At 37.3% G+C, this 22066-nt stretch overlaps 1 protein-coding gene across 1 annotated transcript in view; it reads right to left on the reverse strand.

Moving 5' to 3' along the window:
• ofcc1 (orofacial cleft 1 candidate 1) overlaps positions 1-13778 on the reverse strand; it is a 160072-nt gene extending 146294 nt beyond the window's left edge. The window contains exon 1 of the mRNA XM_015389464.1: positions 13664-13778. The gene's annotated coding sequence lies outside the window, so the exon portion shown is untranslated. The remainder of the gene's footprint in view (positions 1-13663) is intronic.
• Positions 13779-22066: the final 8288 nt, after the last annotated feature.

Here is a 22066-nt window from a genome sequence, read left to right on the forward strand (position 1 = left end):
CTAATTACATGCTAATAATTACCTGTAAGAGCAAGTGTCAAAGGGTTTCTTTCATTTCAGCCTGGAAGACAGTCACCCCGCCAAGAAAAACTGTCTTTGATTAGAGAGAATGACTGGAAAAGTAAGGCTTTGCAGAAGGGTTGCAAAAAAGAAACTTATTTTCTCTCAAGAGCATTTAAATGTGCAAATGTTGCCTCAGAGAGGAGTGAAATAACAAAAACCTTCAAAAGGACAAAAACAAATAGAAAGAAATATTAGGGTAAAATATTGATCATATACCCATTATACATCAACTTCCAAAACCCCTAAGTATCTGAATGTGGTTCTTCGAGTACATACCTTGAATAATATATTTTGTCACTCTTTCTACCACTTTTTCATGTGAAATAACCAATTGTTCAAGAGTTGTCAGTTACTCCAACTGGTTGAATGATTTTAAGCACAGTTTGTATTCAAGGCTTGACCTGGACGAACTACAATTTAAAAATCTTGAGACAAATGACAAACTGAGTGATAACTAGTCTCTTCTTGAATTATCTCACAAACTCAACTCAGCAATTGTCGACCCGCGAAAAAGCCGCTGAATTGGTGCGTAGTATGAACAAAATAGACCTGGGGTCTATTTCAGTTAGAGCTACGCAAGCCGTCTTGCAGAAACTGGTGTGGGCTGTAATCATCCCTATTGACTAAACGCTACAACCTTGTACGACACGATTTTCTGTAGGTTCTGACGCAAAATTGGGTTCGGTGTGTTCAGGGCTTAACTTGGAGGTATGAATGGCTGAAGGACAACAGGCCTCACAGAGGATTCCTTGCCTCCCAGCTAGACTATTAAGTGCAGAACCCACCAAGGTATCAGAATGTGCCTACCTGACATTTCATGAATATTGGGAACTCAGCTTTCCAAAGAAGAGATCAACAAAGGTTAAAGGTCTGACAAAAGAAAGGGAAAGCATTTGCAGCGAAACACTTTGTGTTGTTGATTATTTCTAATCACTTCATGAGTTTACTGTTGAGTAAAGAAAGCCAAGTGAGGGTAGTAGCAAAAGGATGGTGGCTAGCTTGATGTTAACATATTTTCTTTATTGCAAAAGGGTTTAAATACTAATATGATGTAAACATGCATCTGTTTATCAATATGCTCATTGCATTTAATAGGTAAAATATGACCAAAGATTAATTCCAAAATAGCTAAAAAAAAAGTTTGTTTTTTTTAAAAACCACTGGCCTTTGTTTTCCAAGTTTAAAGACATTTTACTTTCTATCCAGAAAGCTTTTCTCAATTCAAAATGTCTGGATTAGCATTGAGTTTCAGGCTTAATAGAGTAGTCCAACAAAATCCTTGTTATGACTTAGAAAACATGGAAATTGAAGTGAAAAAACAGGTCCACCCTTTAGTAACGGGGAGTGGTTAAGGTCGTTGTTGGTCTGAAATACCCAATACACGCCTAGGCCTCTGAAAAGGGAGTCATTAGGGACATTGTAGGCCTGGCTGACTAGGTGAGATGTTTTGGTCCCCTGCATAGTGATGGGGGTAGGTAGGTGGGAAGGTATCAACCTTATTGCTGCATTGTAGGTTTTTGAGGGCTGAAACCTGAGACCCCTTCTGATTAAAGTTGCTTTTTCTCTCTTAAGATTAATGGCTTCCTTTGCAACCCTTTCAAATCACCTGTGTTCTTTATCCAAAATGTGAACAATCTGATCCTCAAGACCAAAATAAGTCCCCCCCATGCCTGTTAGCTATTAGCTCCATTGTCCTAATAAAGCAAACCTACCTAAGGAACTTAAAAAGGGTTTTTAAATATTCCCTATGGAACAGTATCGTAAGATTAAGTTTCACTTACCTAATTACCTAATGGTTATCAATTTCTGATTCAGCTAGTCATTTAATAAAATTATAATGGACCAAATAATGTTTTATTATCATCATTATAAGCTAATTTGACCTCTTTCCAAACTCTACAAGCTAATTTTCGGATCTCAAACAAAATAAATATCATGATGATATTGCATCAATTTTATTGACTATGGTTTTCAAACACTCATTTCCCCCCCCCAACATCTTAAAGTTGGTAATTAGCTTAGTTGAGTTTCACTAATTTGATCAAGAGTTTTGATCTTGAATTTGAGTTCAAATAGTTTTGTTAATAAATTTGTATATTTATTGTTAATTTAGTCCATATGTGTCAAGAGTTAACTGTTTGATGATGATTTGTCTTTAAATCACACTTTCATTTGTTAACATAACACACAGCCATTTATGCATGTGATCACAGGATACACATGATGGTCCAAAAGTTTTTAGATTAAATTATATAGAGTCACAACAGCATTTAATTGCATAAACTTTTGCATGTATCAAAAATCTCATAAACTTCATCAACATTACATCCCAGTAGATCAGCAGATTCCTAAATACTTAGAACAGCTAGTCTGCCACCAAAAATTATGCCATGTTGAAAGGTCACCTATATTCCGTTTCCGATTTCTATTTCATCAACAGCAAGGGATCTTTCACTGGCTGATCAATTGCTCATGTTTAACACAAATTCAATAGGTGTACCCAATATAGTGGCCAATGATTTTGTTCACGATTTAAAACATTAATGTAACCTAAAAGTAAAAGACATCCATATGATAATTATAAAAAGAAACAACCACTGAGGCAGGACCCTTTTCCAAAAAGTACTGATTGATGCAAACTCCTTTAGGGGTTAAGATGGGGGCATGCATGGATGCTAAAGAGGACTGCCTGGCAGCTAGTTCCTAATACTACAGGGACAGTGACAATGACAGGAGGGAGGCAGGAAAAAAAGGCGAGACAACATCCAGGGGCAGGGACACAGAACAAACACACACACCCAAGGATGTTGACTCTTTAATCTTACCCTGTGTTGCTTTGATAAGGAGACAAATCCTTTCCTTGCCATTGAGATAGAGCTGCTTGCTTTTTGTCTTAGAGTTACAGATATAATTATGCACAAGGAAACACGTGTACAGTTTTAATCTTTAAGACCTTTAAATAACTATAATTTTCTTCCAAAGTTTAATTTATTTATGCACAGTTCTTGGATGAAGTCAGTCAGTACCTATTTACGTTTTTCAGTCTATTGATAACTCCTTGTACTCAAATGCAACTGGAAATGCTCAAAGCTGTACGTTTTTCACGAGAACAAATACTCTGAGATCCCTTTGATCCTGTCAACCAGGTTTCACAAGAGTTTGTCCATGCTAACTGAACCAGAAAAATGTCAGTCTCTGTTAATTATGACTGATACATATTTTCCATACTCTAAAGAACATTCACTTAAAATTACTTGACTCTGGCATACAGTCTCCTTATCCATTTACTTGAAACTACTGCACTCCCAATCACAATGTGTTGCTGCAAGGGCATGTTCCATGAGAACATGATTAGGAAAGTGTTTTTACTGTCAGCACATCATAAGGCATGGAGCAATAGTATCTCTTGGCAGATTGTCATTTTAAGACAGAATTTCATAACTTCCTAAATTCATAACTTGCACACTCACACACATAAGCTCACAGGTATCAGCTGCAGGAACACTGTTCAGCTGTCAAAGTTGCGGAACCTTGTTTTGAAGCTGGTAAAAGCTTTGAAGTCTCTGACCTTTTGGCTTGTCACACAATGACCAAGAACTGGATTGTCAAGTTTGCAATTGCTGTGTGCCAGATTCCGCAGTGACTCCAAACACGGAGCTGTTTAAAAAAAAACGACATCCATGTCAAAGGGACAAAGAGGGCCCAGAACAAAGTCATGGAGGCCCACAGTGAATGAAATGCGCAAATGAATCTGTTGTTGCTGGCATATGAAATCAAACTTCTGTCATTTTGACATATGGAAATGCACATGACTTGCCAGACTGTGAGAGTAAAAAGCTAAAGTTTAAAGCAGGTATTCTAAAAAAAAAAAAAATGTGCTATTGTCTAAGAACAGAATCATAGTGTATCAAAATAAGTAGGGAAACAATCAGTACAGATATTAACTAGTTCAAATACAGCTATATATTTTTTTTTGTCCTTGTGTGTATGTGTTTTTTTAGACTGGCAGTTAACTCATTGAAAGGACTGTGTGTTGACATTTTTTGTCTGTTAGAAGAGGTTTTTGCTCATTTCTTCTTCTAGACAGTTACTCATGCTCTTAATTTATGGCACACCTGCAAAATGTGAGTGTGTGTATATGTTTGTGTTGGTGTCTGTCAGGCTGACTGTGTGGTATCTCTCAGGCTCACAGTGGAATGGTTGTTGAAGGAATGTGGCTCCATCTGACTCACCTGATGATTTGTTTCTTACTTTGTGATCAACGCAGCAGGCAGATGCCATACAATAGCAAGGCGATGAGCAACACTCAAGACTGAAAATTACAGAAGTAAATGAAACCCATTAAAAAGGCTATGCAGATGGACTTGGTTGAAACATCTTACAGTGTATAGTAAATTCCATAAAGTAGGTCTTGTTTGGAAAAATGCTGATAATTAGCTTCATGGATAAAATGCTCAAAAATATGCACATTTATGAGACAAAACACCCACGCACAAAACAACATACACTTATTTGTCTCATGAGGAATGTTCTGGAAAGGCCTTGGATACGTTCTAAGCCAGTATAATCACATAATCAATGAGCAAAAGATTTAGTCCACTGCCCTTTCTGAAGAAAAACATTAATAGAAAAGCTACAACAAGGAGTTGGGCAGCAGCCATTTAAAGATATCAAGTATTAAAGCTTTGAGTGGAGTTATTCATATTTCAGACAATCTGACAAATGTGCCATAGTAGTCCTCATCACAGGGGGGAACAACTCGGAGTACAGACAGTGGACCCAGAAAGTTGAGGTCTGGTGCCAGCAGAACCACCTTCTGAATGATGCAGGGAAAACCAAGGAGCTAGTGGTGGACTTTCGGAGAAGCAGATCCACCCCCACTGACACAAGTGAACATCCAGGGAATGGACATTGAGGTAGTGGACTCTTATAACTAACTAGGTGTTTAGCTAAATAACAAACTGGACTGGATTCACAACAGTGAGGCTCTGTATAAGAGAGGTCAGAGTAGACTCTTCCTAGAGACCCTCTATGACTCTGTTGTGGCATCAGCCATCTTTTATGGAGTTGTCTGTTTGAGCAGTGATGTATCTGTAACTGAGGGAAAGCGGCTGGATAAGCTGATCAGGAAGGCCAGCTCTGTGATTGGATGCCCTCTGGACTCAATGCAGGAGGTCGGAAACAAAAGGATCCTAAATGAACATCTCTGTTGAATAATGTCTCCCAGCCCATGCATGAAGCTGTTGCAGAACTGGAGAGTCCTTCAGTGACAGATTGCTGCACCCTAGATGCACCAGAGAGCATTATCACAGATCCTTCCTCCCAGCAGCTGTAAGACCTTATAACCATCACCTTCCCAAAAACCTCAATAAATTGTTACATTCATGCTGGTTTTGAATGGTTTCTATCTTAGTCAGTTAAATAACATGCTGTTGTTGCTGCGATTCTCAAATATCCACTACTGTAAAAATGTCAATAGCTTTATATTGGTTATCTATTCTCCAGGTGCACATTATTTATATTGTTAAAAAGCACAGTATTTTCTTTGTTTAGTTTTTCCAATAAACACTATTATGTTATTCTTATACACTTTCTAAGGTCCACATTGTGTGACCACTCCTGCTATAACCTTTTGCTGCTTTAACACCACAATTTCCCCATTGTGGAAGAATAAAGGGATTTTCTATTCTATTCTATTCTAAAACAAAATTGGGTAAAATGCAGACGTAAGCTTTCAACACAGTTAGCTTGAAAAATTAATTTTGGTAAATGAGTTCCTGAGTTTGGATTGTGTGATTGCAATCTAGGAGTTGCAAATACTCGACTAGCTATGCAGTGGGTAACAATTGTTATTTTGGACTAGTAAAATTCCTTTTTATGAAGTAGGAATCTTCTGTGCCCTGAGTCACAGCTTGCAGACACAGAACCAGCTGAATTTGGTTGAAATGTCTTAAAAGAATAGGATCAAACAAAAAAATACTTTTAAAGGTGATCTTTCATCTCAACATATAAACTGTAGCTGATTCATGACCGAAAATGGCATAATATTTTATTTAAAGGAAACTATGACTGGATTTTAAGGCTAAAAGTTTATTGAAAGTATTCAGTGTCACGTTTTGCATTTGTTGTTATGTCTGGTGATTGTCTGCAGTGTTTAAGCCATATGTTTGTAATCAGCAACGGCACATGGCGCAAGTATGGGATCCTGGGAAAAAACAGGGAGATGGGGCCCACACATCACTAGTTACAAAAAGAGGGGAAGGAATGAAAGATGCAATGTAAGAAAACATCTCTTCATTCTCATGACAGGAAGAGTTTGTGGCATTTATAACTGTCTTAGTCAATGAAGTAAAATATTTATCCAGATCTGACTACTCTTTGCAGGCTTCTACACCTCCAGCATCTCATGAGACATCAAGAACATTAAAATACCTGTTAGGGATCAACGTTAAAAATGGCTGTAGGTAGTGACAGTTCGGAGTAGCAGCCCAGCGACTACTGCAAGCCCCTGCAGCCATGTGACAGTGATGTGATCTAGTTTAAACAACAGCTGTTTGTGATTCCAGGGGAAATTAGGAGCAAGATTCCCCTTGAGATGACAGTGGCTTACCACTCCAGTTATCTAAACGAGATGTCTTCATGTCTCAGGCGTATTCACCTCATACAATCTGAGTACTTTCTATTCTGTGGTCATTCACATGTGATGCTGTTACGTAACTTAATTTCTAAGAGATTCTGTTTCCTCCACCCGCTCCTACCCAAAAACAAACTATTCACTATTGTTCCTCTTCTACCATTTATGGCTTCTGAAGTCTCTTTAAAAAAAAAAAAAAACAAACGTCAGTTTTTCTCACAGGGTCCATCCGTGTTACATGAATATCACCTGTTGTTGCACATATGTATTTGCTTATGCGCATTAAGCCATCTTCCTGGCTGCTTTTGGTGCGGTATTGAAATGATTAGTGAGCCATTTTTTATGATGCTTGCCTGCTTTGTGGGCATGTGAATACTTGTACAGGACCTAGTCCACACTCCTCTCCATCCCCCAGTTTTTCCCTCCAGCTATCCTTGCCACGTCCCATTAAAATGATGCAATAGAACTGAATTAAGGGCTGAGATAGTCAGTAAACGAAGCTTTGTTGTGTTAACTATGAATTCCTTTTAATTCTGTTTTCTATTTTAATCCATACATTTGACTAATCTCTTTTTAGTCATTTTAACAGGAACCGTTATGGTGCTTAGTATGAAACTTATCAAGTATTCTGGAGTTATTTTTTCTAAAACAAACTGCTGTACACCTTGAATGTAAATATTGTTCATTAGTTCAATCAAAATGCTATCAGACTGTCAACAATAAGTTCAGATGATTTTGCCAGAAATCCCATTATAATGTCAAAGGAATATAAAATGGAAACACAAGGATTTATATATTTTTGAAAAATCCAAAAAGAAAATCACAGCCTGATCCTAAAATGTGTCTTGTGTTTTTAAGGTTGCAATGAATAAATAAAAAAAGGAAAAAAAAAAAAACATATGGAAAGGAAAAATTCAACTGCCCCTTTCTTTGGTCTTGATTTTCTGGGCAACCTACAACCACATTAAACATTTTTAAAGGAATTAACCTACACATACAGTATTTCATGCCCCCAGTTTTTTTTCTTTGTTTTGTTTTTTTTTTACCCAAAATCCCAGCAAACTCATGAAACCCCAAAAGAGTTCCCAGCTGTGCAATACCCCCTACACATCTTTTAACAGACCATAATGTTGTACTTCTGTGTAAAGTTGTTCAACCAGCCAACATATGTGTGTCTTTAATTAAAGTTATATGGTTGCTATAAATTGAGTCACCATTATGGATAAAGATTCTTTATAGGTGCTTAAAAAAATTACACACTTTTCTTTGAAGTATGAACCAAGGAAGGGGTAAAAATATTAAAGACTCTTGAGTTGAATGGTTTCAAATTATATTCACTTTTTAATCCATAGAAGCCCTGGGCTTGATGTCAAACTTTATTACCCTGGTAGATGTAATAATTTATTATTCTAAAAACTTTATATTGGCCAGCGTATTAGTTTTACAATCTGAAAAGAACACAGGAAGCATATGTCCGTATGCATGTTGATGTTAGGAAAAGGGATAGAATCCACAGGATGAAAATAATTTTTAAAAAAAATCTGTAGATTTTATTGGGATTTAATGCTATGATGAATAAACAATAGTGCATAATTCATTACATAGTTTTTACATTTTTTTGTGTAATTCTTAAAGCAGTGTGTGGATCTGATACCTAAATAAACTTAAGGAAAAAAACAACCAACTTAAGACGTCATCTTAGTGGTAAACAAAGACCCCCTTAATGTAATTCATCTCAGTATGAATCCAAGTGTTTTTAAAGGCTTTAAAAGTTGGAGAACATCATTAAACTAACAGCATTTCAAATACCATGAAACATACCAGAGAGGAAATGAAAAGGTTTTAAGCCAGGAACATTTTCAAGCTATGCTAAGTTAGAAAACACTATCCCAAGACATCATTTCAATTCCTCATTCAAAAACAAAAGATTACAAAAACAGCACAACAATCCAAAACATGGCTGTCTACAAAAATTAACAGGCAGAATCATGCCGCATGAGACGTTTTTCCAACAGTGACATTGATCCTGGTCAGAGTCGATGGTAAAGATGGGCGGGGCTAAATATGTTAATTCTGTATAAAAAGTATACAGACAATATTCCTAATTAACAAGTAATATAAAAACGTAAAGACACACCAGTAGACTGAGATAACAGAAACTAACATCTGTGTTGGTCGCTTTTCTGAGCTGTGATTTTTGGAGTCTTGGAGCTGAAGGCTTTGTTGTCAAGTTGCGGCAGCAAAAATAACTTCTCACACCAGACTGCACATTGGCCACCAGTACTCCCACAAATATGCACTCATTCATCAAATCAATGCATTCCCCTCCCATTCACAGAGATCTCCTCCAGCGGAGAGGAGCACAGGCCGGCACAGCAGCAAACTAGACATGTCTGTTGGAGACTTCACAATGGTTCAGCAAGCAAACATACTTCCCTTAAGGCCCTTGGGACAAACACAGCATCAAGCAGAGGGACTCTGTGAGTGGCTGCTGATGCCTTTTTCTAACTTGTGGTTTTCTAAATGTGTATAGTTATACTTCACCAGTGCGTCACAGTGAAGTTCTACTTCACTTTTTTGACACAAACAAATGATTTAACCTAAACTCTTTGACTGGCTGCACATTGATGTTAGTAGCTTACATTTTGAAGAAAAAAAGCTTTATCATTTTTTGTTTTGTTTTTATCTCAAACAACTCAGAACATTTCCCTATGAAAGGAAGTACACAGTGCATACATATTTAGTGTTGAAGAAAAGAGATCGCCGCAGTCCTAGTGAACAAAAATGCACCTGAAGCAATTCAGCATATGAATGTTGCAAAATTCCTGAAAAACAAAGCAGTTTTTCACACAGACACACACATATACATGATGAAGTATCTATGCTCTTACCTGGGTCAAATTTCTAGCACCTTCACCAATTGTGAGTAATGTCACTCAAAGAACAACAAGCATGTTATGAACAGAAAAGCACCGCATAGATACCTACTACTCGGTCATTTCAAGTTCAAGTGAAAAACAGTCCACATACAGATATACATAATACTGTATATGATGTTTATGTTACTGGAAGTAACTTATTCTTACCTATATACATAACATACACTAGGTATTGATTTCTTATTTCTCATTGTGAACTAAAATAGTATGAATGTTCTTTCAAAATTGATTCTCTCTATCTCTCTATTCTCCATATCAATGAAATTTGCATACGCAGCTATCTATGTTGTGTAACATTACATCATTTTTTAAATATTAAATCAGATGTTATGATCATGACTAGTAAGTAGATCAGTGCTCAGCATCTATTTAAGTAGTTTTATTACAAAATCTTACTCTATATTATACTCTTATAGACTTTGTATACTCTTACTTGAATAATTTGAATGTGAACTTTTTACTTTTACCTGTGTGAAAATAGGATGGATTAGTTCTTCTTTTACTCAGTTCAGTTTTTGCATGGTATACCCACCTCTCTATATTTTTATATATTATATGTTAGGCTTGGGACATGGTGGCTTCAAGGTTGTTATTAAAAATCTTGACTTTTTGGGTCAGTTTTACAGTTTGGCGCCCTAACAATCTTTTGAAAAAGGCAGGCTTATACATTTCTTGTAATAAGCATTGAGCTCAACCCCAATTGCAATTTCTTAACATCCAAAAGCTCGGATCCTTTTTCCTGCACCTAGCTAAATATAAGTGTAGGTATACTTACTTGTTTAGCCTTCAACTACAAATTTTTTCTTTTCTTAAATAAAACAAATCTGCACCCAGAACTTTAATTCACAGTCATTTATTTAATGATAACTAACCATTGATTGATCTTTGCCCTATCTTGTTGATGGGATGTAAAGTCTGACAGACTTATAGTTTATCATATTTTGGAAGAAAGCCTTAGCTAATTTGTTCCTAATGTAAGGTCAATATGCAGCTGTGTGTGGTATACATCCCTGCAAAAGGGTTACGGGGTCTCACACCAGTTGGTGCACCACACAGAGGCCTGTCAGAAGAAAAGCAAGAAGAATGCACATCCTTCATCTTCCGTCAAATGGCACCTTCCAAAGCGGATCCCCTGTCTACCCATTCCTCAGGCCTCAGATAAGAAGCTCATCTGTCATCCGCTGGGGCCGCATTAAATTTTAACTCTGGTTACTGAGTGTGGCCATTCAAACTTTTATCTCAAACCTTCTTTATCTTCTTTTCATTAAGTTCTCAAGCACTAATAGCCCTGCGAGTCTCCGCCGGGGTAAGGATGATGTTCTGAATAATGAAAGCTCATTATTTCTCCACAGAATGCTTGTTAATTCAAATGATGATATTAAAACTATAGTAGCCCTCAGCAGTCGGGTGATTTCTAGCATACTTTATCATGTATCAATATATACTCTGTTTGTCAAAACTGCCCCGAGCCTGGGCTGACATTCTCCTCCCGAGGAGTGGAGTGCTTCAGCAGGCCTGCAATACTCTAAGGTGACAACTGGCAGAGTTTGTGCCTTTAGGAAAGGAGGAGAGAAGGAAAGATGAAGGCAGTGATGGGGAGACAGATGAAACTCAAAGAGCCGTCACTTTGCTCCCATGTCTGTTCGACATGTTTTCTGTCATGCCCACGTGAACCCCCCCCCCTCCAACACACACACACATGATACACATGCATACACCCATGCACAAATAAACTTACATCTGTCATCCTCATCTGCCTTGCTTCAAATGTGCTCATGTGAGCACACATTTGCAATTTCTCACATAAGTTCATAAAATAACACAAAAACAAGCATGTTGATTAACTTCCAAAAGTCCATCTTTAGTCTTAGAAGCCAATCATCAAAACGGAAGAGAAGCTGATTTTGGTAGGAGATTTATAAATCAGTTTTAAATATTTAAGGGGGATTTGAAATTTTTTGCACATACACTGTTTAACAAATTCTAATTTTGCCATTGTATGACTGTAAAGATTATGTTCTACTCAAAATTTCTTGAGCAAAAAAAGAGCAAGATGTAACGAATTGAACACAAAATAGATCCAGCATAGTTAAAATGGATGATGATAGTTGGTGGTCATAATTTTTTTAATCTATTCAGTAATTTTTAATTGGATTAAATACTGAAATGTGACTAGATTAACAGGTTTTTTTCCAGGATCACCCTGTTATTCATTTTATCCATCGTCCCATCATATCTAATCATCATATGTAACCTTCCTTGCCAATTCTCCTTAGAAGAAATTCCTCAAACCTTCTCTGACCTGTCAGGTTTATACTGTGTTCTTCCATATACCATTTGTTTGCTGTCGGTCTTTAACAAATTTAGTGTTTTCTTAAATTGTTTTACACACGCTCCGACTCTACTCACTATGTAACTTCAGAAAGCAGATAATTGCTTTGGATTTTATTTGAAATCCATCATAATTATGTTTTGCTTTGTGCTGATCTTTCCCATTTAATTCTATAAAATAAATTGAGTTGTCGTCACATGACTACTTTTAAGAATTGAAGTTACTTTATTATCAGTCTCGCACTCAAATAAAAAACAAAACAAACATTTGTCACTTAAGGGGTGATTTCCTTACACGGAATCTTTTCATTCTTATTCTGTAACCTGAAGCATTACAAAAAATTTATATCTGAAGGGGTGAATGTGATAACAATGTGTTTTGAACTGTGAATAGGGCGTGTTGATTTTGGATTCCAGCAAAACCAAAGGAGGAAGAGTGGATCATTTATAAAAACCCTCAGGTGGCTGGTTTAGTTAAATATGGAACACACGCAAGAAAGAAGAAAAGTAATATATATATATTTGTTTTTTTTGTGTGTCCTGACATAACATGTTTTGGTCACATAAAGTAAAGATGAATACAAAGTGAAATAGGATTTGAAGACTGAGCCTTCACTACAACAAGCCATACAGGCCTGACTGGTTGGTTTACTCTGTTTTGACTTCCAAACCCTTCTACCCCCGCCCCATCCAGCCGGCCCAACCCGATTATCTGTAAGCTTCCCTCCAGGCATCAGGTTTCATAAGCGAAAGCCTCTAGCAAAATGTCACTAAGCTTCAGGCCCCAAGGGCCTTAAGCAGTGTTCACATCTAGATCTCACATTTATGATAATGAGTGGATAAAAAGTGAAAACCTCGCTGCAGCTTCAAAAAACAAATGCTGTGGAGCAAAAAGGGAAAAACTGCTCAGGTTTAGTTGATAACAAAATGGTACATTGCAGAAGAGATTATTTAGCAGCACAGCAGCGAGTAAAGGTGTCAAAGGTTGGAGGTCAGAGGTGGTAAATTTCAGGTTACGCCTTATTGCCTAAAGGTTAGGACTGTTCCTTTAGGTTAGAAACAGACAGATCCCTGTTTTCTTTAATATGATAGATTTGGAGAAAGTAAATTACTGTTTTCCAGAACTCTGACATTATTGTTTACTCAGGAGTTATTTAGATTATATATATATATAGATATATACATATATCTATATATATATATATATATATATATATATACCTTTTTTTATTATTAAGGGAGAATTTTTGTCTCGTACTCTTTATATTTGTCTTTCTGTGTTGCTTTATGCCCCTGAACTTTTCCTTGAAAGGCTTTTAAAGGAGTGTAGCGAGTACTCAGAGAATGGCAGGCAGCCAAGGACAGCGGACCTGGAGGGTAGACAGCATTAGTCGGGAATTAGACACACTCACGCTCAGACTGGCACACTGGCCATCGCTACAGCTATATTTGGCCTTTAGTTTGTCTGTTTAGTGTGTATAATGTGTTTGTGTGTGTGCATATTTGTGAGTGGAAGTAAATGTTGCCAGTTGCCAGTGGTGTTCCCGTTTTTGCCCCATACCCAGTTAGTATCTTAGCATGCACAGCTCACTGCAGCACCAAAACAACAACCAGCTGCAACCCAGACATCAGGCTGCTTTGCTTGTCTCACTGATGCAGTGACATGCACCTGGGATAAACTGAAGAGCTGTTTTACCTTTACACAATAAGCTGTCCGAAGCTCTTCCTCCAAACATCGTTATGTCCTCTGAAGCCTAGTTCCCGGCATGAAAGGGACAACAGTTTGACACTAATTATGCTTCATCAAGTCTCTTCTCTGAAGTCGTGCAGGTAGTATGCAGAGCTGCTCAGGTGTCAGAATGAATTACACATACTCAGAGAAACTTGAGCCGCTTTGACTTTTTGTGCTGACTTGTCTTTGTGATTTATTACTTCATGCTACACCAGTAATTAACTTAAAACTGAAAATATGGTGAGAACATTCAGGTGCAATCCCTTTCTTTGTCCTCTTTATTAAAGTCACATTATATAGGCAGTATTAATATACATATATCCTGCTGTGGGAAGGTTTTAGAACCTTTTCAAATTTCATATTAAACACAGCTTGTACAGAGATGTTTTAAAACAAAATTAAAATTACATATGAGAATCATTAAAGTCAACTTTTTATAAGTTAAGAATAAGTTTAGAGCAAAGTTATGTTATAAAGTAACTTCAAACCGAAATTTGGAACATCTCATGGATAACTGTTCGATCTATTATCTGAAAACCAAAAAAGTATTACACACCTGCAAACCTTACAAGACAATTGGGTCAAACAAAACTGAAAGGAAAAAAATATATTTAATTAGACATAGCCTATAGGCTTATGGTTATTCTGGATGAGCAGGAAAGCTACAGCTAAAATGCAAGGATCTGTTGAGACAAACTATTGTTATAATGCATTCCACAATGCTGGACTTTCTAGAAGTGTGGCAAGAAGATAGTTCTATTGTAGAAATAAACTAAGAGGCCTCTCTTATACTTTAAGAGAAATCAAATCAATGACACAGCTAATATATTTGCCATGGGTTAGGTAAGCTCAAAATTGTACTTTAAATCAATGTGCAAAAAGATATTTTGCTTTTCTCTAAAATGCATGAAAAGCCAAGTTTATTAATGTAGTAAATTGTGAAGAAACAATTGAAAATGCTTTTAATAAGAACAGAATTTTTTTTATTCTGAACATAGAAAAGTATACTGAAGCTGTTCAAGAGGAATGAATACCAGTGATACACGTTTAATGCACAAAATTTTGAAAACCATACCTTTTATTTCCTTTTTCAGTGAGTAATTTCTAAAATGCGTTTATCCATCAGACTAAAATCCTAAAAAATTTCATTTAAGCTTCATATAAGTAAAAACATTTTTTTTTTCAAGTTTAGGATGCAAGAATACTTTTCAAGGCAGTGCAAAATCTTAATGCGTACATTTGCAATATTTTTTGGTTCATAATCTGGTTTGAAAGCTAGCTTTGCCTCAGCCGCCCCCCTCTCTTACTTTCCTTTCTTAATGCCTTCCTCCCTCCACATAATATACAGCACGAGTGAAACAGTGTGGAAACTGTTGTCCTACCTGATAATGGATTTGGTGGCCCCCCTGCAGGCATGAACCATTGGCACATAGTGAATACTACTGCAAGATCAGGAGAGGACAGAAAAGAAGGGGGGGTAAAAGAAGGAGCAAGGGAAGGAGGGAGGGAAAGAAAGAAGATGAAGAAGGCATGGGTCGGATAAAGAGAGAAATCCTGTGGTTTCCCCTTTTTGCAAGCAGGGTAGGGTAAAGCTGTCGCCATAATCTGTTGTCAAGACACAAGGCCGCTGTAATGTCTTCCATCAGCAAGTGGATTATATGCAGGGGAATTGTAATTTACACCAGCTTCACTTTTATGTGTCGCTCGGCTTAAAAGTTAATAGCATTTAGCTCAACAATAGCCCAGCCACATCGAGCCCGGTCTGCAGCCATCTACAAGTGAAGCTTGATTGAGGTGTAGTCATTCTGAATCTATAACAATAGGCTGTTCATACTGAGCTAATTAGTGGTTGCCTGCCTATCTTCACACCACACATGTCCATTGTTACTGTAACTGTGTAAATCTCTCTGCTACTGTATTAGCGCAGGTTATTGTTTGCCCGGGCTCTCTTCAGTAATCCTGTGTAACGGCTGCATGTTTTGTCTTAAGGTTCCTAGATCTTAGTCCTGAAATGCCATGACCAGACATGCTCATTTAAACAATGTTTGATTTTCTCGCAATTCCTCTCTTTTGGCTTTTGTGTCAAAGGAATTAAAAGATAAAACCTTGTGTCTGAAACTCAAGTTGTTGATATTAACCCAAGAAAAATGCACATTTAGAATTTAAATGAGACTGGTGCATACGTTAAAGCTGTGCCTCAGAGATTATGTTAAAAACACTCTCAAAAAAACCCTTTGTTAAGTTGAACCATACAGTGCATAGACAGTGTTTTGATGGGATTCAGGAAAGATGTAGGTCACTCCCTTAAAAATAGCAACATTTTTCATGGAACCTCTGTAATATTGCGCATCAGACACTTATTTTTTGACAACTGGTTGAGGGAAATTAAATAATTGTGGCATGAGAAATTTTCTAACTAGTGGTTGACCTCGCAGTTAGAAAATAGTGTACATAGCAAAGTTGTATTTAAAGAGTCAAGAGAGAGAGAAAGTCAAACCTGCCACAGATATTTTCCCAAGCCATGTTGCCCTTGGGGAAGGCAGGTGTGATGTTTTGAGGGGTCCTCTGTTCTCTCTGGGAGCAGTTGAGTGGCTGATGTGGGGAATTAGAAATGGAATAAGGGTGTGGAGAGGTTAAGGTGTACACATAATCTGACAGCTTGAGTTATACATTTGGGTGGTGAAGAAAAAGGGTTTCTTTTGTTCAGCTGCTGCAGTAAAACAGGTGGCAGACAAGTCCTGTCAATCATCCTAAAATGTAAATGAAATTTTGAGCAAGATTTGTGAGAAATACTTATTACTGTTGAAACCAGGTGCTTACCAACAGAGAGTAGGTCAGGTTTAAGATGGCTCATAAATCTGTGTACTTTTCGTGTGTACTTTTGACAGTGGTTTCAAAAGTACACACGTTTCTTACTTAAGTAGAAGTATAGATACTGCGGTTCAAAAACAGTCCACTAAAAGTTGAAGTATCAATTTGACCTCTTTACTCAAGTAAAAGTGAAAAACTATGTGCTCCAAAACTACTTAAAGTATAAAAGTATAAAGTAACATTTAAAAAAAAACAGCCAGATGCCACTATATGAATTGAAAACTTAATTTTACAACTATTTGGAAAATTTCTTTGAGATAGGGCCAAGGATGAGGGAGGTCTTGTTAGTCTCTGTCTCCATCTCCCGATACGCTCTCGCCTGTGTCCGATCTTTCAGACATTTCAACATCTTTTTCTGAATTCGACATTGTAGCATGGCATAGACAATTCGCGTATGCAGTTTGAAGAATACTTACTTGCTTCCGATGATTTCCTTTAGATAACCACGTGTTCACGTTATACAACTCATCCAATTACACTAGTTTTCACTAGATGTGGATGGAGCCAATGATCTGCATTGGATGGCGCACTTGACGTGAAATAAATATTCATAAACATTAAACCGAAGCCAAGTTTGTTTTAAAAATTTAAGGAATAGAAAGTACAGATACTTGTGTGAAAATGTAATGAGTAGAAGTCAGAAGTAGAAAGAAAAATAAGTAATGGAGTAAAGTAAAGATACCTAAAAAGTGGGCTTAAGTACAGTAAAGTATTTGTACTTCGTTACTTGACACCTCTGCTACAGAAACATTATTAGATAATTTCTAGCAGCTACATCAGCCAAATATATACTAATAATTTTCCAAAAACTCCTGAAGAATATAGCCAATGAGGTTCAGGGCAATTTTTGCAATAAATCTTAAGAGGAAAATACTTTTGATATTCAAAGCTCAAATCAGACAACCATTCTCCCCCCTACACACTGAATTCACATAATATATTTACTGATTCACTGTTAAATAAAAGAAAACCTTATTACTTTAAAGGGGATGCACTTTAGTTGTTCTGGTTCACACAGTAATTAATGTTAATTATGAAAAGCAAAAAAATGACAGTAGTTATTTCAAATAGAGCTATGTCAATATATAAAGACATCTCTTCTTCTATTTACATTAAAACATAAAATCCAATACATTTGGCTATTTTTTCCTATTTATTCCACAGGCTTTTAAATATCCAGCATACAGCAATGTAGGGTTCTATTAACCACTGTAATGAATACAGTCCGTTGCAAAAGTGACAGCACACTTTAAACCTCTCTACATTCTAATACTTTCAAAGGCACAGTAAGGGTATCTAAGGCTTTTTGGGTTTAATTCCTACTGCTGCTAGATCCAATATATTCCAAAGGTATACGAGGCAAAAAAGTGTAGTCTTAAATAAGTAAAACTCCATTTCAGTCCTCTGCTCTATTATTAATACAGAGCAGCCTGATCTTTGATTAAGCAACTTAAGTGTTCTTCCTGTGTGGGATTTTGATTAAAAATAGGCGTTGTCTGAGAGCTGGCAGTGCTTTTGTTTCTGTTCACCATGTACTGCATTTTGAACTATGTTCATCTCCCTGCATTGACAATATAACTTTGACACGTCTTCTATACATTTTGGGAGTTAGAGTCCTTATTTTCTATGTGCGTGCTTTTAAAAATTAATCAACCATGTAATATATAGTTTTTTTATTAATATAACAAATGCATCACCCCTTGAACTAAAAGCTTTTGTTTAATCAAAACAACTTTCAAGATCAATTGGGAGATTATCTTTTATGTGATTGATGTTTGGTGTTAAGTAAGCTAATTTAAAAAACCTGTGCTGCCAGTTCAATATCTGTCATTTCAGACAACAAAATTATCAGGGAAGAGGGTTTTTTGCTGAGCCAGTTTTGCTGAACCATGATGACCTATCACCTAACTATGTCTTTTTTCTTTTGTTTTTTTTTCGTTTGAGAATGTTTTTAAATGTATACATTTCTTTGCTGTGCTTTTAACTGTTTGAAATGGAAGAGCAAACCAAGTATGTCAGTTGTCTAACAGGTTAAAGCTGAACTTCCAGGACAAACAAAGTGAACATTTGAAAGGTGTTTCCATTTTATTCTATTTACTAACAAAGAAAATAAGCTAAAGGCACTATTTTTTTCCCCACAGCTTTATTTGCTAGCTAAAATTTTTTTTTTTAGCTAAACCAATAAATGTTTGCCATGGAAACAAAAGACCTATTCCTGAATTATTCTAACCAAATCCCTTTCATGTCAGTTTATGCACATGATTTGCTACTGCTGATTGCATGCTGGTGAAAAATGATTTATAAAAAATTTAAATGTTACCATATATCCTTCAGAATACCAGATCAACCATGTCTGCAGAAGCACTTAAGTCATGATGTCATGACATCCATTGTTACAGAAAGTTTGGATGGTCTGTTTGTGGTTCTGCGTATCCAGATTAATCCCCCTTCATTCTTTACATACAAGCAAAACGATGGACAGATGTCAGCTTTCATGGACCTCTTTCATTATTTGAGGTGCTTTGAGCAACATTTCTTCTCTGTGTGCTCTCTCTCTTTCTTCTCACACTCAGTTTTTTTTTCCCAATATCCCTTTAGGAACACCTCTCCACTTGGGGCAACTTCTGTTCCATTATGCACGGTGGCAGGATTAAAACTGTAGACGCAATAGTTTCCCCCTCCTCTGCGTCACGTGCAGAGACCAGAGAGGCCAATGATGTGCAACTGTGGCACGCAACAGGGCGCCCCGCTTGGCCACCCACACATTCACCAAAATGGGGTATGTGTGTGTGTGCAGGGTGTGTGTGTGAGAGAGGAGCACGGTATCAAACGGGGAACATCTGTGGCCACTGGGCTGTGGAGACCGGGGACAATGGTGGCCGCGGGGCAGCCGCAGAGCCCTGGACTGAGCAGCAAAGGCTAGACACAGGCTAGGAAGCCAACCATCCAAGCACACACACGCACACCCCCACACATGCAGAATGCTCAATCACCAGGAGGTAAAAATGAATGCATACACAATTCTAATGCAGAACGAAACAAATAGGAAACTGTAACAAACAGACCTACAAATTTGTGGAATTTCTGTTTATCTTTATATTATTTTACAGAAAGTAAAATAATATGCATCCAATATTAAATTGGAAAAGTAACAATATTGCATTATATATAGATTTTTTTTTACAATTTCTTGAATAATATTTTGAAGATTAATTTATCAGCATGTGCCTAATCCAAGGTTTGCTCTGGTTTTAAAGTAAATACATTTTTAGTGGAAATAAATTGTGTAGCTAGTTTTGAATTTAGGGTAAAAAAAAAGATGTTAAGGCTATCTAGCAGGGACAACTGTAAAGAAATAATAACTAGCTGCTTTTCACACATTTGTCTTGTGTGACATGAGAATATCGTAATTACAATTTTAAAGAGCTGCAGCCTGTGAATCTACTTAATGTTTTTCTCCTGTCTGCTACATACATAAAAAAACTGAGTCACTCATTGCTATGCTACAGTAAATTCGGAGAGGTAAGTGATTCTCTATAAGCTCCCCGCGGAGGCACATCAGTGCCGTTTATTCTTACAAGCAGAGATGATAACACAAGCATACACAGATGTATTAATGCTGCGACACAAACACACACGCACACAAACAGTCACACACCATTTGAATAACATATTCCACAGCTGTTGCAGCTCTCAATGGCCTCCCATGTGGCTTTTGTGTGTTGACATGTGTGAAAAGTGTGGGCATGAAAACAGACACGGATGCACATGGACACAGAAACATTTATACACACAGCAGATCTCCTTATGCGGTGTGATGTCACCTCATAGGAAAAGCCCGCTCCACCCTGTCATCTTGCGGTATCCCATGTCTACAATCAGATGCCCACTGACGTGAAATATGAAATGAGAGCAGCGAGTCTCCGTGCGTATGTTTGTATGTGTACGTGAGGACCCAGGTGCATGCACTTTCCCAGTGGGAGATCTCTAGGCGGGTGTAGTCTCATCTCACCATACTTGTTCCTGGTGTGAACACTCACGCACATGCACACACCTGCAAAAGCTACTGTTGTGTCACATTTGTAGGTGAAAAGTCGTTGGGAGGGAAAATGCTTCTGTTTTCCTTTATGCAAATTTGAAAGCTTTGAAGGTAAGCCTTTCTTAAACTTTGACTTTGAACAGCGAATCTTATTTAGGACACCTTAAATGACTCATTCCATATGCCATCCGAAAGGTATATAAATGTGCTATAAAGGTGCTATAAATCATTCTCAAGCAGACGTCACCCTTTCTAAAATGCTAAGGTTTTATACTTCCTTGTAATGTAGTTTACTGGGGCATCATAGTTACAGTGAAGTGCTTTCTCAGTTTGTTACCACAATTAAGGCATAACACCATTCAGTACTTACTAATTACTAGTACTAGCCATAAAGGTAGCTTGAGAAAATTATTCATTTTACTATTGAAAAACATCATTGTGTGCTAGATGTTATTTCCTCACCCAGTTTTCAATTTCATACCACACCCTTTATCACATATGCAAACACACATCTAATCAGTAAGGCGGAAGAAGATTTTCAGCAGTCTTATGTTTACATACTTTTCTCATGCAATCAATTCAAACAGTAGGTTTTTTTCTTAACCACAAGGCTTTGTTTCCTTTTTAATGTAGCCTTTAAACAGAAATAGCCAGCAAACTAATTATGATTTAAAATTGAAGGATTTATATATATATATATATATTTATTGCAAGACTTAGCTCGATGGCAAGAATAAGTCTTATAAATAGCTACTCTCTACTAGTAATCAGATACCCTGCAGGAATAATAAGCTGGCCAAAGGATGAGATACAGACCACAGATGTTAAGACACAAAAGCTCCCTACCAACCACTGTACGGTAGCCAAAAGGAAGAAGGCAGAGGACTGGTGAGTGTAAGGGGCACTATCCAGGATGAAACATCCAAGATCCATAAAAACATCAGGGATAAGGTTCCAACAGACGACGTGCTCAGTGAATGTCCCAGACAATGGGGAACAGAGGATGAGATGCCAGAGACTCCTTCATGGGAGGATAAGCACCTACACGGGATGTACCGCCTACACATAATCGAAGTGGCAGATATCAGGAAATCCTACCAAAAGCTAGACAAAACTGGATGAAGGCCCGCACAGAGGCACCCATCATGGCAGCACAGGAGCAGGCCCTAAGCACCAGAGCAAAAGAGGCCCAGATCTACCACACCATACAAGATTCCAGGTATAGACTGTGCAAAGAGGCCCCTGAGACAATCCAGCACATAACTGCAGGGTGTAGGATGCTGGCAGAGAAAGTTTACATGGTTGTACATAGTGTAGAGAAACATCTGTGTAGAGTATGGGCTGGAATCCTCAAGGTCAAAGTGGAAAACAACCTTAAAGATGGTAAAGAATGACCGAGCCGAGATCCTGTAGGACTTCCAGATGCAGACAGACCGAATGGTAATACCAAACCAACT

This window comes from Cyprinodon variegatus, unplaced genomic scaffold (assembly GCF_000732505.1).
Source record: "Cyprinodon variegatus isolate N-32 unplaced genomic scaffold, C_variegatus-1.0 Scaffold20, whole genome shotgun sequence".
Lineage (NCBI taxonomy): Eukaryota > Metazoa > Chordata > Actinopteri > Cyprinodontiformes > Cyprinodontidae > Cyprinodon > Cyprinodon variegatus.